This window comes from Pleurodeles waltl, chromosome 11 (genome assembly GCF_031143425.1).
Source record: "Pleurodeles waltl isolate 20211129_DDA chromosome 11, aPleWal1.hap1.20221129, whole genome shotgun sequence".
NCBI lineage: Eukaryota > Metazoa > Chordata > Amphibia > Caudata > Salamandridae > Pleurodeles > Pleurodeles waltl.
In genome coordinates, this window is record NC_090450.1 from 833,948,441 (window position 1) to 833,973,784 (window position 25,344).

Below are 25,344 nucleotides of genomic sequence, written 5' to 3' on the forward strand. Positions count from 1 at the left end.
GGAGCTCGGGTGCAGCAGGTTTTTCTCGTCAGTGCTCCTGCATCAAGGTACCCATTGTTATTTGGGGGACCTGAAATAAGAGGAAAAAAAACGAGGCAGCTGAATGGATCTGGAAGCTGTCCTCTGAGATGCTGATGTTCCTCGATAGCTGGTCTTTGGATACAATGTTGGAATCAGATTTGGACTTCGTTGTTGCAAGGGCTTGGGTACGCCAGTCATTGGTGCAGCTCAACTCCAGTTGATTGTGAGGTCTTCTCTTTTGGAAGGGAGATGGGACTGGCCTCTTGGAGCACGGTGACTTCCACGTGGGTGGTTGCTATCTCGGTGGACCCGGTGGTCAGCAGAATGGTGAACTAGACATTGTGGTTGGTGCTTGCAAGACTCAGGAATGTGGCTTCTCCACTCCAAAGGAGATGCTGATGGGCTGGCGAAGTGCTGGAGAAGCTCTGAGGTTTTTGGAGACACTACTGCTGCAGAACTAGCCAGGATGTCACGATTGTCAGGACAGGGGCAGGTAAGCAGACAGGGATTAGTGTCAAAAGTTTACTAGTTGTCCACTGTTCTTGCTCCTTCTGCTCTTCTTTGTGCTCTTCTTCTTTGGGTAAGATGAATCTCTTCTTCTGGTCTCAGGGGGAGACCCAAATACTCAATTTAGGAGTGTTTAGGGGAGAGTAGAGAAGTAGTTAATGAGCTACTTACCCTTGGGATGACTACACCCCGTACATGACCACTTTCTGTTAAATTGTGTATATTTCAGACGTGCGTTACAAGAGACATGCTTAACCTGCAGGGGGGCCTTATCCCATTGTGTAGTGGTGAGCTCTGTGTTTAGGGAGTCCTCCCACCGTACCTTACTCTGAGATGGTGGGTTACCCCACCCATGAAAAAGTGCCTTATTTAGGGCCGATATGGTTTTAGGATCCAAGCCGTGCTTAAGAATGCTCTGGAGGTTCAGATGTTTCTGGGGGCCATATGCTGGCAAGCTTTGCCCTGATGGCTAAGTAAGTAAGGAAAAGGCCCACCCCCACGTCATATTGCTCCCGTAGGTCCAGGAAGGAGAGTAAGGCACTGTCATGATACAAATCGCCTGGGTGTGTCAGCCCAGCCTCCCTCCATTGGACGGAGTCATGCATACCTAATAGGCCACTCATGACCAGTAAGTTCCATAAAGGTAATGCCAGTGCATATGGAAGCGGTGCCCTCCTGACATTTATGTAACGCTTCCAGATGAGTTTGAGCATGTGTAGCTGCAGTCCAGGTCTACAGTCCGGCCCATCCGAAGAAAACAGCCATTTCAGGAGGCTGTCATTTCTCAGGACAGCTCTTATCAGGTGCACCTCTCCCGTTCCAGTGTCTGCCAGTCAGCGGCTAGGCCATTGTAGCTGTGATGCAGCAAAATATCATTCGAAATCGGAAACTCCTAGACCTCCTTCTGAAAAAGGCCATTGTAGGATGATCAATAAGGTTCTCGTGCGTGCCATTCCCCACATTAGGGCTATCTCCAGACTCCGTAGGGAGTGGAAGAAGGACCTAGGCAGAATCACTAGAAGAGCAGAGCAAAGGTTTAACAATCATGGGAGTACCAGCATCTTGATTATCGATGCCCTGCCCATGGGGGACAACAAGGGCAATCGTATCCAGAAGTGCAAAGACTGGCTTATGGATGACAATACCCGCTCATGGTTACCTCACACCAAGTCCCTGGATATATGATAAACATTGACTCCCAAGTAATGTAAGGTATCAAAGGCCCAGGGTAGGCGTCCTGCCTGTAACAAGATGCCATGATCTTGTGCCACCTTCCACAATGGGAATATGCAGGATTTGCCCCAATTTATCTTAAGGCCCGCTACCTCCCCAAAGTGCGTAAGTAAGTCATATAAATGCAGTAATGTGGTGATGGGATCCCGCAAATATATAAGAACGTCGTTGGCATATAATGAAACGATATACCATGGGGGCCCTATCGCAATGCCCCATTCTGGTCCTCAAGAGCGTAGTTCCATGGTTCCATGGCCAATGTAAACAGGACCGGCGATAAGGACCATCCTTGCCGGGTGCCCCATCCTATGGAAACGTAACACTAGATGTAGTGGCCTGAACGGACGCGCACTCCTGGATCTGTATATAGGAGCTTAACCCATCTGAGGAAGTTGGGTCCTAATCCAAAAGTTCAAAGGTTTTGTAACAGATATTCCCAAGATAACGTATCAACCGCCTTCTCACAATCTAATGAAACTGCCACTGAAAAAACCTCCACCCCGGTCAGGGCATCAACAATATGGCATAGCCGTCTAATATTAGAGTGTGTGGCTTTCCCCAGGACATAACCATTCTGGTCAACATGAATAAGTGTGCTTAATACAGGAAGAAGCCTGTTCATAAAAATGATGCTTAAGATCTTATAATCAAGGTTTAGCATTGACAGCGGCCTATAAGAACTCACTTCTAAGGGGTTGCTACCAGACTTTAACAGAACAACCATCAGGGCTTCTGGAAGTGATTCAGGCACTGTGTTACACTGATGTGCCTCATTGTAGACCTCGAGGAGAGGAGGGACTAAAGAGGACCCAAAGGACACGTAGTACTCGACAGGAAACCCATTGGCGCCTGGTGTTTTACTACGTTCCATCTGCTGAATCACCAATGTAATTTCCACTTGCTAATGGGGCTGTTCCAGCTCTTGTTGTTGTGCTAGGGACAAGTTGGGAATCAACCCAGTGCAGGACTATGTAGATAGTGAGGAAGGAGAAGGTGCCTCTGGGGCAATGTATAGTTGTTTGTAATATTTAGTGAATACCTCATTAATGTCCATCTGAGAGTTCTGGACAGTCCCTGTGTGATCACGTATGGCTCCTGTCAAGATCCTAGATGTCTCAATTTTCAGCAGCCATGCTAATATATGCCCTGGCTTGTCTATAGGATTTATAATCTAGGTCGCCCTGCCTATTGAGCTCCCCCCAGTAACGGTGGTGCTGGGCCACCAATTTCAGATAAACACTCAGTAGGGTGACTGCCTCTATTTCCAACAAACGCAAAAGCCTCTCTGATTCAGTACACTACATGTGAGTGTAGAGAGGACACCCCATGTCATGGAGATACAATGTCCCTGCATAACCACCTTCAGGGCCTCCCATTCCAACCCCTAGACGCCCCTGTTTCTGCGTTTTCCTGAAAGTAAGCAGAGATGGCTGTGGCTAGTGTGGTGCGACATACTGTGTCCTGTAGAGCTTCGACTCACAGGTGCCAGGAGGGGATTGCTGGATGTGGCCTTCCCCACTGAAATGTGATGTTAAGCGGGATGTGATCTAATAGAGTTCTGCTGAGCTATTCAGAACTGTGCATTAATGGATAACTCGGAATTGCAAAGGAGGTAATCGAGACGTGTGTATACTTTATGGCCTGGAGCATAGTAAGAGTAGTCCCTTTCGTCATGGTGACCCAGTCTCCAAACGTCATGCGAGTCTAGGCTCCTAGTCCACTGTTGGAAATGTTTTGTTGCAGAGACATCCGCTGTGCCCTGCATGGGGGGCAGCGATCAGTCCCAATCTGAATTATGTGTACAGTTAAAATTCCCCCCCCATAACTCTGGGGCCTATGGCTGTGACAACATAGTGAGGGATAGGGTATCTAGGAAGGCGGCAGTGTTGGGGGCATATAAGGAGACCAAATATAAATGACGGCCACCTAAGGTACCTTTTACCATTATATATCTACCTTCAGGGTCTGACAGTATCCTATTGGATATAAATGGAACCTCAGGCACAACCCAGATTGAGACATGTGAGCATAGGATGAATAGATCGTTCCATATATTTGCCCACCCCATCGCTTACAAACTTTAGCCAAATCACTATTGGTAAGGTGGGTCTCTTGAAGACAAGCAAAGTGAATATCGGGGTGTCAGAGATAAGCATATATTTTATGTCTTCGGTTCGGTGTTGCTGTGCCCCGAACATTCCATGTGAGAACATTATACGTTGCAGTCATGAGAACCATGTACAAATATCTAAATACATGTCAATGTTATTGATCCCCCTCTCGGTGACCGCTCCATCCCCTCCATTGCCCGCATACCAACATCATGTGTTCCAGACGGTAATATGAAACATTATAACACAAACATCATAAACAACTCTCATTCCCCAGGCCAGAGTGCTTAACAACACCATGCCACTCTTAGTAAAGAAAAACAGCAAATACGGCAAGAAGGTCCTTACGGAACAGTTCTCTGGGGGCGGAGTCAAGGAAGGAGCCAGAGTGTGCCCATTGTAGGCCTGTGTAGAATAACAAGAAGCAGTTGCTGGGTCCATGGCTTTACTGACCTTCTTTCCCTACAAGACTGATTTGGTATCTTCCTGCGTGTTTACCATATGACAGAGGAACAGTTTCACAGATTATCTGCGGATCTTGGAGTAAACCTTGACCGCATGTGGAATGGAGTGCCAGATGACTGAGAGACACCTGTATCTATCAGAACTGAAGTTAGTCGCTCGCTCAGCTTGCAAGGCCGCGTAAGAGTTTGTGTTGCAAAGAGAGGATTCTGAGACTGCTGGTGCCTGCTCTGCAGCATCCTGATCCTTAGTTGGTTTAGCTCTGGACGGCCCTTTCTTCCGATTCCTGGATATGAACTGTAGTCAGTCTCTGGGTTCCTGAGTCTCCGATGGTGCGCTTACTAGATTCTTGGCATGGAGCCAGGTCCATATGTCCTCCGGAGAGTGGAAGACATGACTTACTTCATGGTCTATCACTGGAAGACAAGTCTAGGAGCTTGCAATGGAGGGCTCAGTCATTGAGGGGGGTCCTGGGAGCAAGAGAACACCTTTAGATGTTGTGGACTCGGGCTTGGGAGCTCATTTGCAGCAGTTCTTTGTCAGTTGGTGCTCCTGCGTCAAGGTGTCCACTAGTCTTTGGGGACCTGTAAGATGAGGGCAAAAACAAGGCAGCTGGATGGCTCTGAAAGATGTCCTCTGCAATGCAGATGTCCTTCAATAGCTGGTCTTCGGATACGATGTTGGAATCCGGTTTAGACTTCAACAAGCCTTGGTAGGTGCAAGGGAACTGGTACCCCAAGTTTGATGCAGCTCAGCCCCGGTTGATCCCAATGTCTTCTCATTTTGCAGGGAAATGGGACTGGCTGCTTGACACCAGTGACTTCCTCTTGGGTGGCTGTTGCGTTGGTGGACCCAATGGTCAACAGAAGGGTGAACAGGAAATTGCGGTTGGTGGAAGGAGGGAAGTGGCTCCTCCACTCCAAGGGAGATACTGATGGGCTGGTGAAGTGCTGGATAATGCTTAAGGCTTTTGGAGTCCCCACAGCTGCAGGACGAGTAAGATGTCATGATTGTAGTGACAGGAGCAGGTAGTCAGACTGAGCTTTACACCAAAATTCCACCAGTCATCCACAATTCCTTCTACTTTGGCTCCTCATTGTCCGCTTTTTTTTTTGGGTCAGACCAATCTGTTCATCTGGTGTCAGGGGGCACTTAGATAATCAAATTTAGGGGTGTTTAGGGAAGTGTAGCCAGGTAGCCAATGGGCTACCTACCCTTGTGGTGGATACGCCCCATATATGACCACTTCCTGTGGAAGTGGGCACACCATGTCCCAGAATTCCTAGTTCTACCAAAATCAAAATATTGGAGCTCTTATTCGAGTGTCCACTTTGGAAAGCCCAACCAAGAGGTGTGGCAAGCCCAAATGTGGGACACGCCTACCTGCCTAACTAATTAAACTGCCTGTCATAGTGCCAAGTGGGCCTCAGGTCAGGGGGGTGGCAACTCCTAGATAAGGGGAAGCTGAAGTTGCATGCCTAAGATGGCAAGGCCTTTGAAGTCCCTTTTCTTGGTATGCAGGTTCACTAGCGACCCTGCTGGAGTAAGTGATAACTCTGAGATTGTGGACTGTCACCTCCAGGAGGTCAGAAATATGTTTGTGGTGGCAGGCTGGTTACAATAAGTCAGCCAGCACACTAGAAGACTAGTAGGTTTTAGGGGGCACCTTTAAGGTGCCCTCTGGGTGCACATCATAATAAATCCAAGACAGACTTCAGGCTGCAATTATTAAAACGAGGTATTTTTTGCCAAACACCATAGGTATAATTGAAGCCATTATGCAGCTGGGGAACTCACAGTGACTAGTAAATACCTCAAGATGGCTTCCATGTTCACTTGCAATTTCCAGCAATTAAACCAGACATCACAGGGGCATATCTGCTCATGTAGATATGTCCTCACATCAGATATAATGCGCCCTGCCTTAGGGCTCCAAGGCCTGGTGTAGGGGTGACTTACATCTATCTAAATGCAGTGAGTGGGGCATGACACACAATGAGTGTGCCATGTTGCATCTTTGCCTGGCTTGCACCAAGACATGCAGACTGTAAGGGCAACTGTGTGAAACTTTTTAGGGGTGCTCCTAAGGGTGGTACAATACATGCTTCAGCCATTTGGGACCCTCTTCTGTACCCAGGCACCAGGATCCACTCCTGTGCCCAGGCCTACAGCCACTAGGTACCCAGAGGCAACCACTCTGAGGACCACAATAGCAGCTGCAGTGGCAAACACTCTGATGGAGATTTTTACTCAAGTCGGTTTCCCCAAGGAAGTTGTACCTGATAGGGGCACAAAACTAATATCTGCTTACGTGAAATAAATCTGGAAGGAGTGGGGGTTACATACATGTTCTCCACTCCTTAACACCCACAAATAAATGGGCTTGTTGAGAGAATCAACAAAACCACAAAGAGCATGATCAGAGGCCTATCTGAAGCCTTGAGGAAAATGCTGGATATCCTCTTGTGATGCCTGTTGTTTGCCTACAGGGAGGTACCACATAGGGGAATGGAATTCAGCCCCCTTGAGCATCTGTATGGGCACCCTTTCACAGGGCCTCTCCGTTTGATCAGGGAAGGATGGGAGCAAGCTCCCAGGAAGAGTCCCCAGGATGTAGTAAGCTACATGCTGGTCTTCAAAAGCCAAATGGTTAAGTTGTATGAGCAAGCTTCTGAAAACTTGGAAGTCAGTCAGGCTGTGATGAAAGAGTGGCATGACCAAAATTCCATCTCTGTGGAATTCCAGCCTGGACAGAAAGTGTAAGTTATGGAACCTGTGGAACCCAGGGCGCTCCAGGGCCATTGGACTTGGCCCTATGAGGTGATTAACAGGAAGGACGCCATCTGGTGGACCTTAACACCCCCAGGCAACCCCATAGGGTGCTCCATATTGATCGGCTCAAACCTCACTTTGAGAGGTCTGAGCTCACCATGCTGTTAGTGATAGATGAAGAAGCGGAGGAGGAGAGTGACCTTCTCTCTGACCTCTTAGACTCCATGGAGAAGGATCAATCCATGGAGTAATCATTTACCCCAGTCTACCTCCTGAACAACACAGGGACCACTACCAAGTGTTTGGATAGTTCTCCTCCCTGTTTTCCCTTACTCCTGCGATTACCCACCTGTGTACACATGGTGGGGTCACAGGAAACAACCTCCCTCTCAAAAATTAGTCTTACTGGTTGTTGATTAAGGTAAGGGTCACCATTAAGAGAGAAGTCTCTAAAGTGCTGTAGTTGGGGGTGATATAACCCTCCAGTAGCCCCTGGTCCAGTCCTTTGGTGCTGGTACCAAAACCTGCTCCACCGAGTACCACATCTGAACTGAGGTTGTATGTGAATTATAGAGGGATAAATTCAGTTACTAAGACTGGTTCTCACCCCATCCCCTAGGCTGATGAGTTGATTGACCGGTTAGGGGCTGCCCAGTCCTGAAGTACCTTTTATCTTACATCAGGCTACTGGCATATCACCCTAACAGACAGTGCCAAGGAGATGTCAGCCTTCTCCCCTCCAGAGGACCATTACTAATTTAATGTTATGCCTGTTGGACTCAAGAATGTCCCTGCCACCTTCCAGAGGTTGGTGAAATAGTTCCTTGCTGATATGGGGTCCTTCTCAGCTGCCTATCTGGGTGCCATAGCTGTCTTCACCAGCAGCTGGAAGGATCATCTCCTTCACCTCTAGGAAGTACTTCAGGCTATCAAGGCCAGTTACCACCAGATAGGGTGAGGGCCTGTGGTGTGCTTGGACACCTGGTGGGCATGGGTAAGATGCAGCGCCTCCAGGCCACGATAGAGACTATCATGGCCTGGGAGCTCCCCAAAACCTAGACTGAGGTCAGGGCATTCTTTGGCCTCATTGGATGCTACAGGAGGTGTGTCAAGGGATATGTCACCATTGTTGCCTCCTTGACAGAGATGACTTCTAAGAAGCAGCCCAGAAATATGATATGGACAAAGGCATGCCAACAAGCATTTGACTCCCTGAAGCAAGTCATGTGCACAGCTCCTGTGCTCAAAGCCCCCGACTTCTCCAAGGAGTTTATCGTTCAGACAGATGCCTCAGAACATGGCATAGGGACAGTTTTAGCACAGCCAAATGAAGAGCTCCTGGACCAACCTGTATCCTTCATCTCCAGAAGGTTCCTCCCCAGGGAATAGAGGCAGAGCTCATTAGAAAGAGAAGGTTTTGCTGTGGCTTGGGCACTATAGTGGCTGAGACCATACATGTTTGTCACTCTGATTCAGACTCACCATAGGCCCCCTCAGGTAACTCATGCAAATGAGGGGAAAAAAACCAAAATTGTTGAGATGGTCCATTTTTCTACATGGTATGGACTCCAGGGTGGAACACAGACCATGGGAAGACCACGCCAATACTTATGGTCTATCTAGGTGTTTCAGCCTTAGTGATGAGAATTCACTAGTGGTTGGGGAGCTCTTTCCCCTTTCAGCTGGAGGGGCAACATGTTATTCCTGTAATCCTTAGGACGATCTTGCCCCACACCTTTTGCCAGTTTACATCACTTTTTTGTTGTATCTTTATGTTGGTATTAGGACTCTGAGAACGTTATCAATGCTGATCAGTGCTAACGTGCATTTGCTTCTTCCCTAAACATGATAACACTTGTGTTTATACAATTGTCACATTTAATTCACTTGTAAGTCCCTTGTAAAATGGTATGCCATATACCCATGGCTTGTAAATAAATGTTACTAGTGTGCCCACAGCACTGATTCTGCCACCCACTGAAGTAGCCCTTTAAACAAGTCTCAGGCCTGCCACTGCAGAACCTGTGTGCGCTGTTTCACTGCCACTTCAACTTGGCACTTAAAGCCCCTGGCTAAGCCTTGAATTCCCCTTTTTTTACATATACCACACACCTAAGGTAGACCCTAGGTAGCCCATATGGCAGGAAGCCATGTAACTAAAATCGTAGGACATGTACTTCAAAGATTGTGTATGTCCTGGTAGAGAAAAACTCCTGTAGTCACTACTTCTCTCATAGGCCAGTTTTGGGAATTCCTTAAAATACTTTAAAGCTGTTGTTCCTGATTAGAAAGGAGTACCTGCATCATGTTTCATATTATTGGAATGGTAATGATAAACACTCTTTACTGGCAAAGTCGAGTTTAACATTACTATTTCAGAAATGCCACTCTTAGAAAGTTGGCATTTCTCTGCTCTTGCAGCTCTGTGTGTCGGCAGCCTGTCTTTAATACACATTTGGGGTCAGTGGCAGATACACTTTGTGCAGTCCCTCTAGACAGCTACAGATTTAGGAAGGTTAACTGTATCTGCATACTCATCTGCACTCCAAATGCTCTTCCTGGGAAGGAGGAGGAAGGAGAAGCTGACACTTACACCTGACTAGGGAGTGCCTGTCCCCTCAGAAAGGGCTGATTACCCCCTACTCATAATCTGGAGACAGGGCTAGGAAGAAAGGACCTTTGTGCACTTAAAAGACCATTCTTTTAAGTCACTCCCACTTTAAAAGCAGACTTGGGTGTAAGAACTAGGTGCCAGATGTATCAAACATTTTTGCAATCGAAAAAATGAATTTTGGGATGTATCAAGTCCAATTTGCGATTTGGTAACTTGTTACTGAATTGCAAATTGGATTTGCGACTACATACTGATTCAGTATTATGAAGGGGCGTGTCAAGGGCATCCCTTTCTAATACCGAATCATAAAGGTATGTATGATTGTTTTGTGACCATGAATGCAGTTGCAAAACAATCGCAGTTAACACCAATTTCAAATTGATGCTAACCCATTTGCAAATGCATGCAAAACATTTTTAAGAACAGGCAGTGGTTCCACTGACCATTGTCTACTCTTAAAAAATGAAAAGAAAATTTTTCATTTTTCTTTTATAAACGCATCTAGTTTTCCTTTAAGGAAAAAAAGCTGGATTTAAAAAAAAATTGCTTTATTTAAAAGCAGTCACAGACATGGTGGTCTGCTGAGCCCAGTAGGCCACCATCCCTATGATTGTAGCCATTCGCAATGGGTCTCAAATTGCGACCTACCTCATGAATATTAATGAGGTAGGTCCATTTGCTAGCCCTTGCGAATCGCCATATGAAACTCCTAGACTTGTATACATTCCAATAGCGATTACTTAATTGTAACTCACAAAAAAATGCAATTTGGTACTCGCTATTGGAATTAATGATGCATCTGAACCTAGCTCTCTGATCCTGCCAAATCAGTACTCTACTGGACCTGTGAAGAGCTCTTCCAGGAACAAAGACTACTGTTCCATAAGGAGTTCCACTCTGCTGGACTACTTTTGAAGAAGGACTGCTCTTTGATTTGATGAGTCACCCTGCTGCCTGCTGATCTCTGCCCTGCTTAGGAAGGACTGGACACCTCTCACCTAAACCCAGAGTGACTCCAAGTCCTTGTTGACTTGCCCCTCTGATCTCCTGCAGTCTTGGGGACATCAAAGACTGTCTTCAACCTACAACTAGTGCCCGGACTTTGTCTGCTGTGAATCCTGCTCTGCCAAGTGGTGCCAGCCCAATCCTGGGCTCTTAGAAATGAGTATCTGTGCTGCAACTGAAAGAAATTAATGCATTGACGATGTTGCACCAATTGGAACTAGCACATTTCCTCTCAAAGTCGATACATTGCCACTGCTGTCCATACCACGGACTTCGCATTGCCGACTCAATTCCCAATATTAACTGATCTACGGCACATACTCAATGTGGTGCAGCTCGGTACCGATGCATTGCCTACATCTACTCAATCGATAGGGATGCATCTCCTCCTCTGCTCCAAGCATTGCGCTCTTGGAGTTAACGGTTCTTCCATCCAATGTACTTTCTCAGTGCTTCCTGCATGGGTTCTGTAGCCAGCTTGTCCTCCTTCACAGTCCGCCTGAACTTTGGATTTACCACGGTCTAATGCAACCTCAAAAAAACATTTTGTGGTATTGACTTCTGAGCACTATTTTTTGTTTACTCTTTAAATATTCATATTTCAACTTCTACTGATAAGATTTTTAATGTTTAGGTATTGTTCTGCTCATAGAAGTATAATCTATACCCGTGGGAAGTACTTTTTGTGGTGTTTTCATTGTATTATTGTGTGTGTGTGTGTGTGTGTTGCACATATACTTTTCACACTGACTCTTTACAAGAGGGGGAGCACAGGTTATCTTTAAGTGCGTATCTGACTTGCACTGACTAGAGTGGTGGATCCTACTTATACAGGGTGCATGCTCTGACAATGAGAAACTACATTTCTAGCAATTTCCAAAAAACATGCCCACCCGCTTTAGAATATAGCATCACCTGCAAAAACATGCAATATCGCCTTTGAACCAAGGCATACATCCTTTAACAAGGCCATCTAGCAAACAAGACTCAATGTAGAGTGTGCCCATACCAAAGATGGCCACCTGCTCTCTGGCCACAAATTAAGTCATATCAGCAACAATTGCCCTTATTGAAAAAATGTTGATCTTTGCATGTGTGCCACATCCTTTGATCTATATTTGCGAGTATGTACTTGAAAGCTTCCACTAATTAAGCATGATATCAAAGCATTGAAACCATTTTTAGAGGTAATAACCCACTTTTCTAGCCCACAGTTATGCTAAAATCGGGCACATTTAAATTCATGTCAAATCTCTTAATTTCTAAAATAAATCGACTTGTTATTTTCTTCAAAGAATTCCAAGTCTCACATAACAACACAAATCACACAAAACACACTCATACACAAACCTATAAATTGGGTTTATGTCAACTTCTCTAGCTTTTCAATCTAAATAAACATAGACATGAGTAAGGCAATAGAGTGTACTTATCTACCCAGAAGCAGTAAACAAAACAGGGAGAAGATGGAATGTTGCAGAGTTTCATGGACTGAATGTTTTGGTTTGCTTTGTGTGTTATTCCATGTTCTTATTTTCGACCTTTGAAGTGTTTGTTGCCTGGCAGTGGTGAATAAAAGTGAGAACAAAATGCCAGCCTCCTGACTTACCATAAAATCACAAGGACTCACACTGTCAAATTGACTGCAGAACTGCTGTTCAGGTCCTCACACTCTCTCATTTGGATGGTGGTAACACCATGATCTCTGGCCTCCACTGGTACCCTGCAAGTGCATCTTACACACCACACCATATGTTATCCTGGGGTGGAAGAACTATGAACACAAAACCCTCATCCTCTATTCAATGTTAATTCCGGTCGACACCATCTTCAAAAACAGCTTAATCATTTACAAAGCCATCATGACTAGCACCCACAGTTATTTTGAAGATAAGCACACCTTCTTTGGTGTCTCTTGGTAGACCTGCAGCCAAGCCACCGTCAGGCTGGAGAACTAAAATAGTAAAAGAGGAAACAAGACAACAGTCTGATTTCCTTCTTCCCATGCTCTGGAACATCCCCATTACCATAAGGACTGGACTTCTCCAATTTAGGAAAGAGTTAAAGAGACCTGAGTTAATGTACTCAACAAAACAACAAAGATGGCCTCTTTATTTGGCTGCCATCCCTCACACCATGATCTCCGTAAGCATTACTATGCCCTCCTTCTTCTTTTCCCATTCATATCCTTGCCCCTCCCATTCCTTTGGCTCTACAAGCAGTCATTTTTTTAAAAAGGAAATAGCAAAAAAAAAGTAGCAGAGGTTACAGGAATAATACAGGGATTCTCCTCTTCTCATGATGTGGGCGCGAACTGTGGCCGTCACTTAAATTAGCAGGTCGGTCTTTATTAAATCCTTCAAAAAGAATGTCATAATTATTACAATTGAGATAATTGCATGGCAACTGCATTTCCCAGCTGAGCCGGATCAAGGCATAGATTTAGGAGGGGAAATGTAACACTGGTCTTAGAAATATTGTCAACCGTTCACATTCTACCAGAGCTGTCAAGATATTAAGACAATGAATAATGTGGGTAATCAAAAAATGCCATTCTGTGCAAAGGAAAATAAATATGTATAATTGTTCACATTCTCAAATATAAGAACCATCATAGTGCTTAAGAGCTCAATACCTATATTGTGCAGCATCCACAATAATATTAAGAAATTTGCATTAGGTTGTAAATAGATTCTTTACTGAACAAATTCAACGCCAGAGCTTGAAGAAAACCACATTGTTTTCAATTTCCTAGGATGGCAGTTCAGTGCTAGAATATTTCACATTTGTCGCACCAGACACATTGTATTATCTTACACAATGCAACATTACATGACTGATGTAATTGAATGTGACACATCGTTAACCTAGGAATTTCATAAAGATGTGATTCTCATGAAATCCGTTTGTATTTTTTCATTCCATATTAAATGCAAGCAGTGATACCAGGATGTACTTGACTAAGAGAATGCGAGCTAGAAATGTAATGTGAGCTAGATATGTAATAATATTATCAAGTCCAAATGTACCTGCATGTATTTGGAAGCATTAATATGCAAACACGTGCACAAACCACAATAATGCACTGTTTAAGCCAGCCAAATTCACCAAGACAGCAAAGCCCTTCACCAGTGTTCCCCTTTTTTTACGTGATTAGGAGAATAGCATATTTTTGTGTTTTACAAAAGCTAGTATTAACACTATGCTAACGAGAGATTAAAAAAATTCCAGTGCTATATGTTTAGAATTTTTAGGAACTGTATCACTAGCATCTGTATTTACACATGACTGTAGCCACAATTTAGAATGATACTAATCTATACGCACAAGATCCCTGAATTTACCAACTTCCTGATTCCCAAAACAGTGTGAATATATTTGCGTTTTTTACAAGATTGGCAGAATTCCAAGGGCTAAATCTGGCAAATGTAATTATGACATAGGCTGCCAGGCATAATCCATTTCCATATGGGTAGCGAGCAAAGTGTTGATTATGCCCACATTTTCATGTAAATATGAGGAATTTCACCTTTTGTGTAGAAGTAAAAAAGTTCCAAGAATTTCACCATACTAATTTTACCAAGCCTGTTTATCCTTTTCTTCAGCTGAAGGTCCTTCGAAACATCAACCTGGCATTAAGCTACAGTTACATGTGTTTCCCAACGGCGACCTGACTGACGGGAAAACTCAAATACAACAGTTGAGACACGTCATTTGTTTTTCCCCCTACCAGAAGTCCTCCCTCGTGACTTCCTCTAGCAATGAAAGAAGGCGTAGGCTAAATTTAAGAACAGTGTTAAAAGCAACTACCAAATACAGATTTCTTTGCAAATCTCGATTTGGTAATTACTATTACTAATATACAAAGGTGCTATGTAGCTCTTCTTTCCTAAATAGAGATTCAGAGTGGGTGGCAAATATACCTACTGCATGAATATTAATGAGGTAGGTCGCAATTTGAGACCCACTAGGATTTGCTGCCATCATAGGAACAGTGGCCTGGTGGAGTCAGCAGACCACTAAGTCTATGATTGTTTCCTAATGAAGTATTCTTTTTTCGTCAAAGAGAACCGGGATGTGTTGAAAACTATTACATTTAATGCTTATTTAAGAGTGGGCAGTGGTCTGTTCTACCACTGCTTATTCTTTAAAAATATTTTTTCGACCAATCTCAAATGGGAAGGTGTCCCTTGGGGACCCATTCCCATTTGCAAATGGGTCACCTCCAACTTTGAGTTGTTGGTAAAATGCAAATATTTTGCACCATGTTGGTCGCAAAACATTGGAAAAACCATTCAGATTCTCTGTTTGGAAGGGATGCCCTGAACAAGCATCTACCAAAAAATGATTCTGTTTGTGTTCACAAACCCAAGCTATGATTCAAAAACAAGTTCCAGAATCACAATTTGGTGTCTGTAGATTACAAAAAAAAAATTGTGGCCACAAACAGCATGATTCTGCAAATCGGGCTATTTGTGACAGCAACAATGCTTTGTACACCTAGCTCCAAGTGTAGTGCTCCATCAAGTAACAAATGGTGAATGGATGCTGCCTCCCAAACCTGTGCCATACTGAATTCATTCCCACTGCACTGTTAATTCCAAAGGAGGGTGGTGCTGCAAAAAATATATGTATATAAAAATAAAAAGTGAGCACTTGCGAGATTGGAATCTTTGAAACCTTCTCTATATCCTCTGTCTGTTGAATCAGGATGTGAGAAATATGACCATAATTTCAGCTTTGTTCTGATCATATGTTTATGACTGCAAAACATTAGTGAACCAGCCCCTTAGAGTGTTTTATGTCAGAGTATTGTGGATATATATTTTTTTGGGGTAAAACATCGTGACAATGTATATCTTACAATGTATATTCTACTATACTATTCTAAGCTACATATCTACATACTTGGAAGCCTTATATCATCATGTATTTACAGATTTGTGTATAGTTTTTTTGGTTTGATGCAGTATCATAAATCAACAAAACATTACAAACAAGCGCATTATCAAAGTAGGTCATAGTAGGAACATCATCATAGTCTACATTTGAAGACACATGGTAACAATTCAATAGTTACCTAGAAATTAATAGGTGAAATAGCACGAAGGGGGCAGAAACGCAATATAGAAAATCAGTATGCAATATAGCTCAGCGAGAAAGAGAGACAGAAACAATCTCGGCATTAGTCATACAACCCCTCAGTAAAATTGTCTTCATGTGCCCCGCTGAAGGGGGGAGGGCAGGATAGCTGTGTGATAGTGAATTGAGTATGTCTCGCTCAAATCCTCCATTTGTCGTGAAGGTATGGCCATAGATAATTTTGAAGTGGTTGCCATATGTCCCTTTGACAGGAGGACGGTTGCTGTAGAGCTGCATACGTAATACTAGTGGTGTTAAGATGCGACATTTCAAGCAACCATGCAAACGTGATAGGGATTATATGACTGCCCCATCGGGGTGCGATGCGACGTTTCGTGAGGAGGAAGGCCAGTGCGACAAAGCGCTGAGTCGGTTGAGGTAATGGCTTAACATAGCATAGTAATGCCAGCAGTGGGTTAGGACTGAGTAGATGCCCTATTGTGAGGGAATGGTATGCACTGAGCCCCAAAATGCACAGATTGTGGGGCAGTTCAAAGTTAAATTAACAAAGACAATGTTAACAGCCGAACATTTTGGACAAGTATGTAGTCGAGATGAGTCTAGTTTGTCAAGCCTTTGTGGTGTCATATAAGTGCAGTGGAGTTATTTGTAGTGTAATAGTTTATGCCTAAATTTAGTCTGTGCATAGCAATAGTACCATTGTTTATCTGACAGAGAATACCCCAAGTCTCGCTCCCATGCCAGTGTAGAGTTCTCTACCCCTACAGGTCCTAGCTTGAGAGAGGTACTGTAAAGTCAAGATATCATGTGTGTGCTGCCCGGGGCTACAATAATTAACAATAATAGAGGGAAGTCAATTGGTTTGAGTGGATAAGTAGGCAGCATAGTGAGTAGGGTGCTGTGTAATCGATGTAGGATAAAACTTTCTAGGTGAGTTGTATCATGTCCCTCATTGATCGTTGCAACCATTTTCAGTGTGGACTTCTTAAAAAGGTTACCTATCGTATATAAGTGACGGGAGGTCAACACTCTCTGGGTTAGCCATTCCAGTGTAAGCGGGAGCCATGGATTTGCTACTAGTGGGAGGTGAGTAGAGTACAGCAAATCATGGCCTAGTGATCGGCGTGGCTTGAGCCAAGCCCAACATGTAATGGAGATTTTCTGGATTTCAGCTGGGGTCCTGGGAGGCCTTGCAGCAGGAGGGAGCAAATGGAAAGGCCTGCGAATGTTCAGGTTTAAGAAATTGCAGTCGGGCATCTGGGTGGTACTAGAAGTAGGCAAAGTGTGCCTGGGCTACTAAATAATATAGAGAAAAGTCAGGGACCGAGAGGAGGAGTTCAGGGTCATGGTGGAGGAAATCATCCGGGTAGAGCCACAGCTATTCGGATCAAAGGTGCAGCATACATCCATTGCTAGGAAGATGGAGCTATGGCGGATAATCGTCGACAGGGTCAACGCAGTGGGACAGCATCCAAGAACACAGGATGGCATCAGAAAGAGGAGGAACGACCTACGGGGGAAGGTACGTTCCATGGTATCCAGACACCAGATTGCTATACAGAGGACTGGCGGTGGATCCCCACCTCCTCCCCCACAACTAATAACATGGGAGGAGCAAGTCTTGGCAATACTGCATCCTGAGGGTCTCACAGGAGTAGCAGGAGGACTGGACTCTGGTAAGGCAAAGCTTTACTACTATATCCCCCACCCTACCTGCATGCCATCACATACTCCCACCCTCACCAGAACACCCATCACCCGAACACCCCACAGATACCCAACTACCACAACCCACACATCCCAAAACCAAGCCCTGCATGTAACACCAATGCACGGACACCCATCACCAAAACATCTCCAGTAGAGAGACTCACTCATGCCCCAAAATCACCAATCACTCAAGGGCCACGGCAATAATGCAAGCACAGGAGTAGAGGTTAACTCACCTACTGCACCAAACGGCACACACAGATACTAAGATTATGCATTCACACCCCAACAGGACCCATACCCGACATCACCGGACATGACGTGCCAGACATATCCAGTCCCCCCACAGAAGAGGCCCGCAGTGATGACAGCAGCTCTGCACGCCTGGATCAAGATGACCAGCCCGGCCCATCAGGGACCTCGGGACAGTCGGTTCCCCTGACACAGTCACAAACCACCACTGAACCTGCCCCGTCAGGAAACACCACCACAGCACCCACCCAGTGGGCCCATCCCTCTTTCTCCAGGACACGTCAATCAGCAGTGTGTCCACCACTACAGGGAACCCAGGCAAACCCACAACACAGGACGATCAGGGACCTGGGGGCAGTGGCAGTGGGCACACGGTTCAGGGGACAGAGGCACAGGATAACAGGGAAGCTGGGAGGACTGCTGTGCAACAGGGGGAGGACAGGCCCAGGGAACCCACTCTCCACGAGGCACTCTCAAACATCAAGGGAGCTTACCGCCATTCCCAGGAGAACATGGGCACGGTACTGGCCAAGTTTCAGGAGACCCAGTAGCTGCAGGAGGAACACTACCTGGGGATCAGGGAGGACTTGAAGTCCATCAACACCACCCTGGTCACCATTGCAGGGGTGCTGGCAGACCTTGTCAACACCAGGAAGGACACAGTGACACACCAACGGGCCCCTAACACTAGGGTGGATGATGAACAGCCCTCCACCTCCGCCGGCGCTAGTGGACAGGAGGCACTGTCACAGGAACACCAGGCCACCAGCACCCCAACCCTGCAGAAGGAGAACCACCTCGCAAATGGTCCCTGAGATCCAGGAACGAGACAGAGAACATTGCCAAGACCCGGCCAGGAAATAAGACCCCCCTGAATGTCACCCTTCTGTCCCACTTTGACACCCTGTCCAGCTTAAACTGCCTAAACAACACACCTGTGAAACACATAGACTGGATTCTGCCATGAACATTCCTCCACCATCACCGCAGCCCATTTCACAAACCCCTCCACTTACTTGCACAGAAATAAACACCCTTGAATCACAAAACAATCTGGAGGCAGTCTGTGCTTTCACAGATGTGTAATTGCAAAACCTCTGGAATATAGCAATGTCAATGTACTTGTTCACATACCAATGTAACACAGCTGTAGGCCAGCAGTAAACATAGCTGTTGGAAAATGGGTTATTGGTAAGGGCAGGTAGGTACCTACACCTAGCAACAAGCCACTAACCTCCACTTAGGTCAAGTTAGGTCTCAGTAAATTAACCCCAGCTCAACCCTTCGTAGCTTGGCAACGAGCTTCAAGGCTTAACTTAGGAGACAGTGTGTAAAGCATTCAAATATCACAAAACAGTAATTAAATAAAGCACAGCAAACAGTTTAAAAATCCAAAACCAATTTATAAAAATAGTTTATATTTTTATCTTTAAAATGACACCAAAACGAATAAAATCGGATAAAGGGAACCGGAGATATGAATTTTTAAAGAATTATTATTTTTCTAGCGCTTAGAAACAAAAAGCGCCAATCGGGTCATCTGGTTGCACCTCGACCGGGGCAAAGTCAAAGTTTCAGGCCGACCGCGATGGAGCCCTGCTCGGCTACAGGTCGCGGGACGCCTCGGTTAAAAAGTTACCTTCTGACTTAGTCTTTATTTTGAAGATTTTCTTCAGCGGGACGAACCTGCCAGTCCTATCCGACCTCCTGGAGCCCTTCTCCGGATACGCGATGCTGGATTCCTCGGTGGAGATTTTTACCTTCGGACTTAGTCATTTTTTCGAGGTGAAAATCCTTCCACCAGGGTAAACCTGGATCTTGATCCGACGTCCATGGAGCCCTTCTCGGATACGATGGCTGGGAGGTCCCGGTCAACTTTTTACCTTCGGACTTAGTCTCTTTTTCGGAGATTTTTCTTTACCGGGACGAACCACCAAATCAGGCCGGGTCGCGGTTGAGGCAAGCCGGCTAGAATTTCCGCGGCGGGTCGGTCCCTCTATGGAGCTTTTTTACAAAAATTCTCAAATCTTCTCCAAACTTCTGGGGCTTCATCCAGATGTTCTTTTAAGGTTCTTTTGGGGTCCACAGCTCACCCCAAGGGTCCAGAAGTTCTGAGATGGTCCTTGGGGGGTGCGGACTACCACTCCCAGAATGCACCTGGCGCAAACTCCTTTTTGGCCACTGGACAGTGGTCAGCTGGTCACTTTCTTCAGGAGTTGGTGCAGGGGACTCTGGATAGCAATTTTTCACCTGTAGCAAACAGGGAGTCCCTCCTTGAACCAGTTGAAGCCAGGCAAAGTCCTTCTTGTGGTGAAGCCCAAGTGTGCAGCTGGTGCAGTCCTTCTGAGTGCAGGTTCCAGGTGCAGGCCAGGGGTCCAGCAGGGCAGTCCTTCTTCTCCTTTAGTTCTTTTCTTGTTGAATTCTGGTGGGGATCTGAGGTGTGGGTGCAGGTCTGCCAGTTTTATCCTTGCTCCTGGGTGAAAAGCAGGGGGGTCCAGGTTCTCCAATCAGGTACCGGGTCGTCCCCCTGTGATGACCACTTCCTGGGAAGTGTGGCAAAAATCCATCCCAGAAGGCAACATTCTCTAAAAATCCAACATGGCTGAATCTGATTTTTGGAGGTTACATCTGGCTGAGCCCACCCTCTGGTGTGGCTAAAAATCATAAACACACCCCTCTCCTGCCCTCTCCTAATCTAATCAAGGGGGCACCTAGTTGTCTGGGGTTGCAGGATGTGGGGGTGTTGCTGGTTGCTCCAAATGTCTTTCTCTGCCTTTGAAGACCAGTTTGGCAGCCCTCCCCCTTCCTGCCTCACCATCTGCTGAGGGGAGATTCTCTCCCACAAGCACATTCCTTTGTGTGAAGCCAGGCCACTTCACACCTCATCAAGGCAGCTTGGCTAAGCTGCTGCAGGCTGGCCAATCAGAGCACAGCAGCAAAAACAATGCAGGGCTGAAATTGGCAACTTTTTAGGTAAAGTCTAAAACTTTTTACCTGAACAAGTTATATTAAATCCAACAACTGGAAGTTGTGGGATTTATCACAACAATTAATTTGATACCAAATTCTTGGTATGCAACATTTAAGGAGACTTTAAAATTTAAAATAAAGTCTCCCCATTCTAGCCTATGAAGGCCATTTACTCCAATGAGGGAAAAACGAATTTGGCTGTTTTTACCTCACCAGGGTTTATAAATCTATTTTTATAAAGTCCCTGCTTATAGTTACATGGCACCCAGCCCTAGGGGCACATAGGGCACACCTTAGGGGTGACTTATATGTAAAAATAAGGTAGTTTAAGACTTTGGAACTACTTTTAATTCCAAAGTCGAATTTGCATATAACTTTAATTTAAAAGCAGCCAGCAAGGCAGGCCTGCCTTTAAAATGACAGTGGGCACCTCAGCAGTGCACCTAGGTGTGCACCACCTATGCTGTGGTCCCTAAACCTACATGCCCTACCATATACTAGGGACTTATAGGTAGGTTAACTTAGCCAATTATAATTAGCCTAATTTGCATATCCATTTTACATAGAGCACTGGCCCTGGGACTGGTAAGCAGTACCCAGGGCACAGCCAAGAGTCAGTAACCACCAGTACCTGTCCAAAAAGTGTGGGGGTGACCAGGGCAAAAAGGAGGACTTTCCTTCACTAGCAGAGGGCACAAAGTGGGACCCAGATCTGTGAAATGGAAAGGCAAATTAACAAGTCAGGGTCCATACACTAAGTGAAAATGGCAGACTTATGCTAGCTCCAACAATAGTATGAGATGTGGGAAGCAGTTACATTTTCTTACATGTGTTTCACTGGAAGTATTGCATGATGATGTTGTTTCGGTTGTCTACATCTTCTTCTTCTGCCTTCTCTTCTTCATTGTCCACAGGCTCCACAGCTGCCACAAGACCACCATCAGGCCCATCCTCCTGCAGAAAAGGCACCTGACGTCGCAAAGCCAGGTTGTGCAACATACAGCAGGCCACGATTATCTGGCACACCTTCTTCGGTGAATAGTATAGGGAGCCACCTTTAAGATGGAGGCACCGGAATCTGGCCTTCAGGAGGCCGAAGGTGTGTTCTATAATCCTCCTAGTTCGCCCATGTGCTTCATTGTAGCATTCCTCTGCCCTTGTCCGATGATTCCTCACTGGGGTCAGTAGCCATGACAGGTTGGGGTAACCAGAGTCACCTGCAAATGTTGAGGGACAACTATTAGACAGACACTAACCCTTAGGGACAACCCCACACCCAGACACCTATATCAACTGTATTGGGACCTTGGGCTCACCTATTAGCCACACACGGTGCCTCTGGAGTTGCCCCATCACATAAGGGATGCTGCTATTCCTCAAAATGGAAGCGTCATGCACAGAGCCAGGATACTTGGCATTCACATGGGAGATGTACTGGTCTGCCGAACACACCATCTGCACATTCATTGAATGGTAGCTTTTCCGGTTTCTGTACACCTGTTCATTCCTGCGGGGGGCAAATGCCACATGTGTACCATCAATGGCACCAATGATGTTGGGGATATGTTCCAGGGCATAGAAGTCACCTTTCACTGTGGCCAAATCCTCCACCTGAGGGAAAACGATGCAGCTGTGCATGTGTTTCAGCAAGGCAGAAAACACTCTGGACAACATGTTAGAGAACATTGGCTGAGACATCCCTGATGCCATGGCCACTGTTGTTTGGAAGGAACCACTTGCCAGGAAATGGAGTACAGACAGAACCTGCACAAGAGGAGGGATACCTATGGGCTGAGGGATAGCTGAAATCAGGTCTGGCTCCAATTGGGCACACAGTTCTTGGATTGTGGCCCGATCAAGTCTGTAGGTAAGTATAATGTGTCTTTCCTCCATTGTTGCAAGGTCCACTAGGGGTCTGTACACTGGAGGTTGTCTCCATCTCATATTCATCCTCAGCAGTTGAAGACTATGCAGGAAAACGGTGAGCAGAGGGTCATATTCACACATCTATTGCAATAATGATGCATTTGTTCATTTACTGAACCAGTATGTGAATCTGAGAGTCAGTTGCTGTGCCAATGTCAGCTGTGACGCAGTTAGGTGCCATGGCCTGAAATGGTGGCTGCCTGACTTGTGAGGAGGGACAAGTGGAAATTAGGTAATTCCCCTGGCGCTGTGCGCCGTTGTGGTAGGCGGTCGATGACCGCCCACAACTTCGCATTGGTTATCACTGGGCCCTATGGGTTCCAGGAGCCAATGGTGATGTACGCCGGCGGTGACGGTACGCACCACTGTGGACGTGACCGCCATTTTCTATCTATTCACTCACTTGCTACCTGACCTTCAACAGGAGAGGACCTACACTGCAAGTGCTGCTTTATCCTGTGTCTGGAAGCGACAATGCCTCATGTGTCTCGGGAAAGGGCCCCTGTCTTCACTGTGGAGGAGTTGGAGAGACTGGTGGATGGGGTCCTCCCCCAGTACACTTTACGTTCCTCCAGACAAACAGGTAAGTACACTGTGAGCATGATGCTTGGGCCACAAATGTATGGAGTGCTGTGTGTGTAAGCCACATGTCAGGGGGGCTGAGGTGTCCTGGCCAGAGTGCTGCATGTATGGTGGTCAATGTCTGTGCATCAGGGGATGGGAGGGATATGGTGAGCCATGAGTGTGACGGTCCGGACGGTTAGCTAATCCCTTTTTTCTGTATTTTTCCTGCTGGTCAGCGCCCATCAGAAAAAGGGTATTTAGTGTGCCATCGCCAAGGAGGTGTGGACTCTGGGGCTCTTTGACAGGCAGAGCACCCACTGCCACAAACGGTGGGAGGACCTGTGCTGCTGGCCAAGGAAAACGGTGGAGGCCCAGCTGGGGCTGGCCTCCCAACGAGGAAGGGCTGCCCGTCGTACGCTGACCCCCCCTGATGTTCTGCATCCTGGCAGTGGCCTATCCGGAGTTGGATGGACGCTTGAGGGCATCACAGCAGCCACAAAGAGGTGAGTACAAATTCAGATTCATGACTTTGCACGCGTTAAGGTTTTACCTGGGTGGGGATATGGACTGTGGGTGCCCGTAGGCCAGGGCGATCATGCCAGGGTAGGTCCCTTGTTGGGCTGGCTCTGAAGCACTCCAACCCCAATAGTGTTAGTGGGCATCTACTACTGGTCAGGGCCCTGTTTGTTTCAGGTGTGCAGCTGATGGTGTTAGGGATTGTACCCCATGGGCTGGTGAGTAGCACTGTAACTGGTAGTGCATGGAATAGTGCATAGGGCTGTTCCCTGTGAGTTGTGTACGCCAACGGTAGTGTTGTTGCTGGCATTGACCAAGTGTATCCTCTGTCTCTCCCCCCCTTTTTGTTTTGTCACCCTGTACTTGTGTGCATTAGCATCATCTGGCGGAGGAGCAGTGGCACCGGCGACGGAGAGAGCTGCATCCCACATGGGCCTGGAAGCCGAATCCACCGACAGTGAGGGCACCAGTGGGACGGAGGGCGAGGGGAGCACCATGGCGGAGACAGGAGGGGACACTATCGACAGCGACTCCTCCTCCGATGGAAGCTCCCTGGCGGTGGCGGACACCTCTGAGCCCACCCCACCAACAGGTACCACTGCCACCCCCCCACCAGCACCGCCCTCCCAGCAGCCCATCAGCGTTTTTCCCGTGCCTGCTCACCCAGGAGGGTGGGCATCTCCTTCACCCCAGGCACCTCAGGCCCTGCCCCAGTCAGCCATGCTGCTCTCAGTGAGGAGGCTATTGACCTCCTGAGATCCCTCACTGTTGGGCAGTCAACCATTCTGAATGCCATCCAGGGTGTTGAGAGTCATTTGCAACAAATGCATGCCTAAGGGCATTCATTCTGGTGTGGCAGCCCAACAGAGAGCATTTCAGGCTCTGGCCTCCGCACTGATGGCAGCCATTGTCCCTGTCTCTAGCCTCCCCCTCCAACTTCCTCTACCCAGTCCCAATCCCCTCAACCTCAGCCTATCCCAAGCACACCTTTAGACCAGCATTCACCCAAATCAACACACAGACGTGGCTCTGGCAAACACAAGCACCACGCTTCATCTCACAGGCACTCACACTCACCAACATCCACTGCCTCCATTGTGTCCCCCTCCTCGTCCACCTCCCTCCCAGTAGCGTCTTCACTCACACCTGCATGCACTACATCCTCATCCACTACCTCCATCACCAGCACGCCCATCACTGCACGCCCCTCACTGGCAGTCACCACCCCCACATCCATGCACACGTCCCCTGTGTTCTCTCCCACTGTGTCTCTGACCCCTCCTCTCAAATTACACAAACACAAGCACACACCCACCCAACGGCCATCCACCTCACAACAGCATCCAGCTTGTGCACCTGCACCCAAACACAGCAGAATGACACCTCCTACAACCACTCCCTCTTCCTCCACTCCCAAACCTTCACCCTCTTCCCACCACAATGTCCCTAAGAAGCTTTTCCTGGCAAACATTGACCTCTTCCCTACCCCATCCCATCCTTCCCCTCGGGCCAGGGTGGCCAACACCCAGCCCAGCACCTCAGCCACCAAGTCCATGTCTGCTGTGGGTCCTGCAGCTG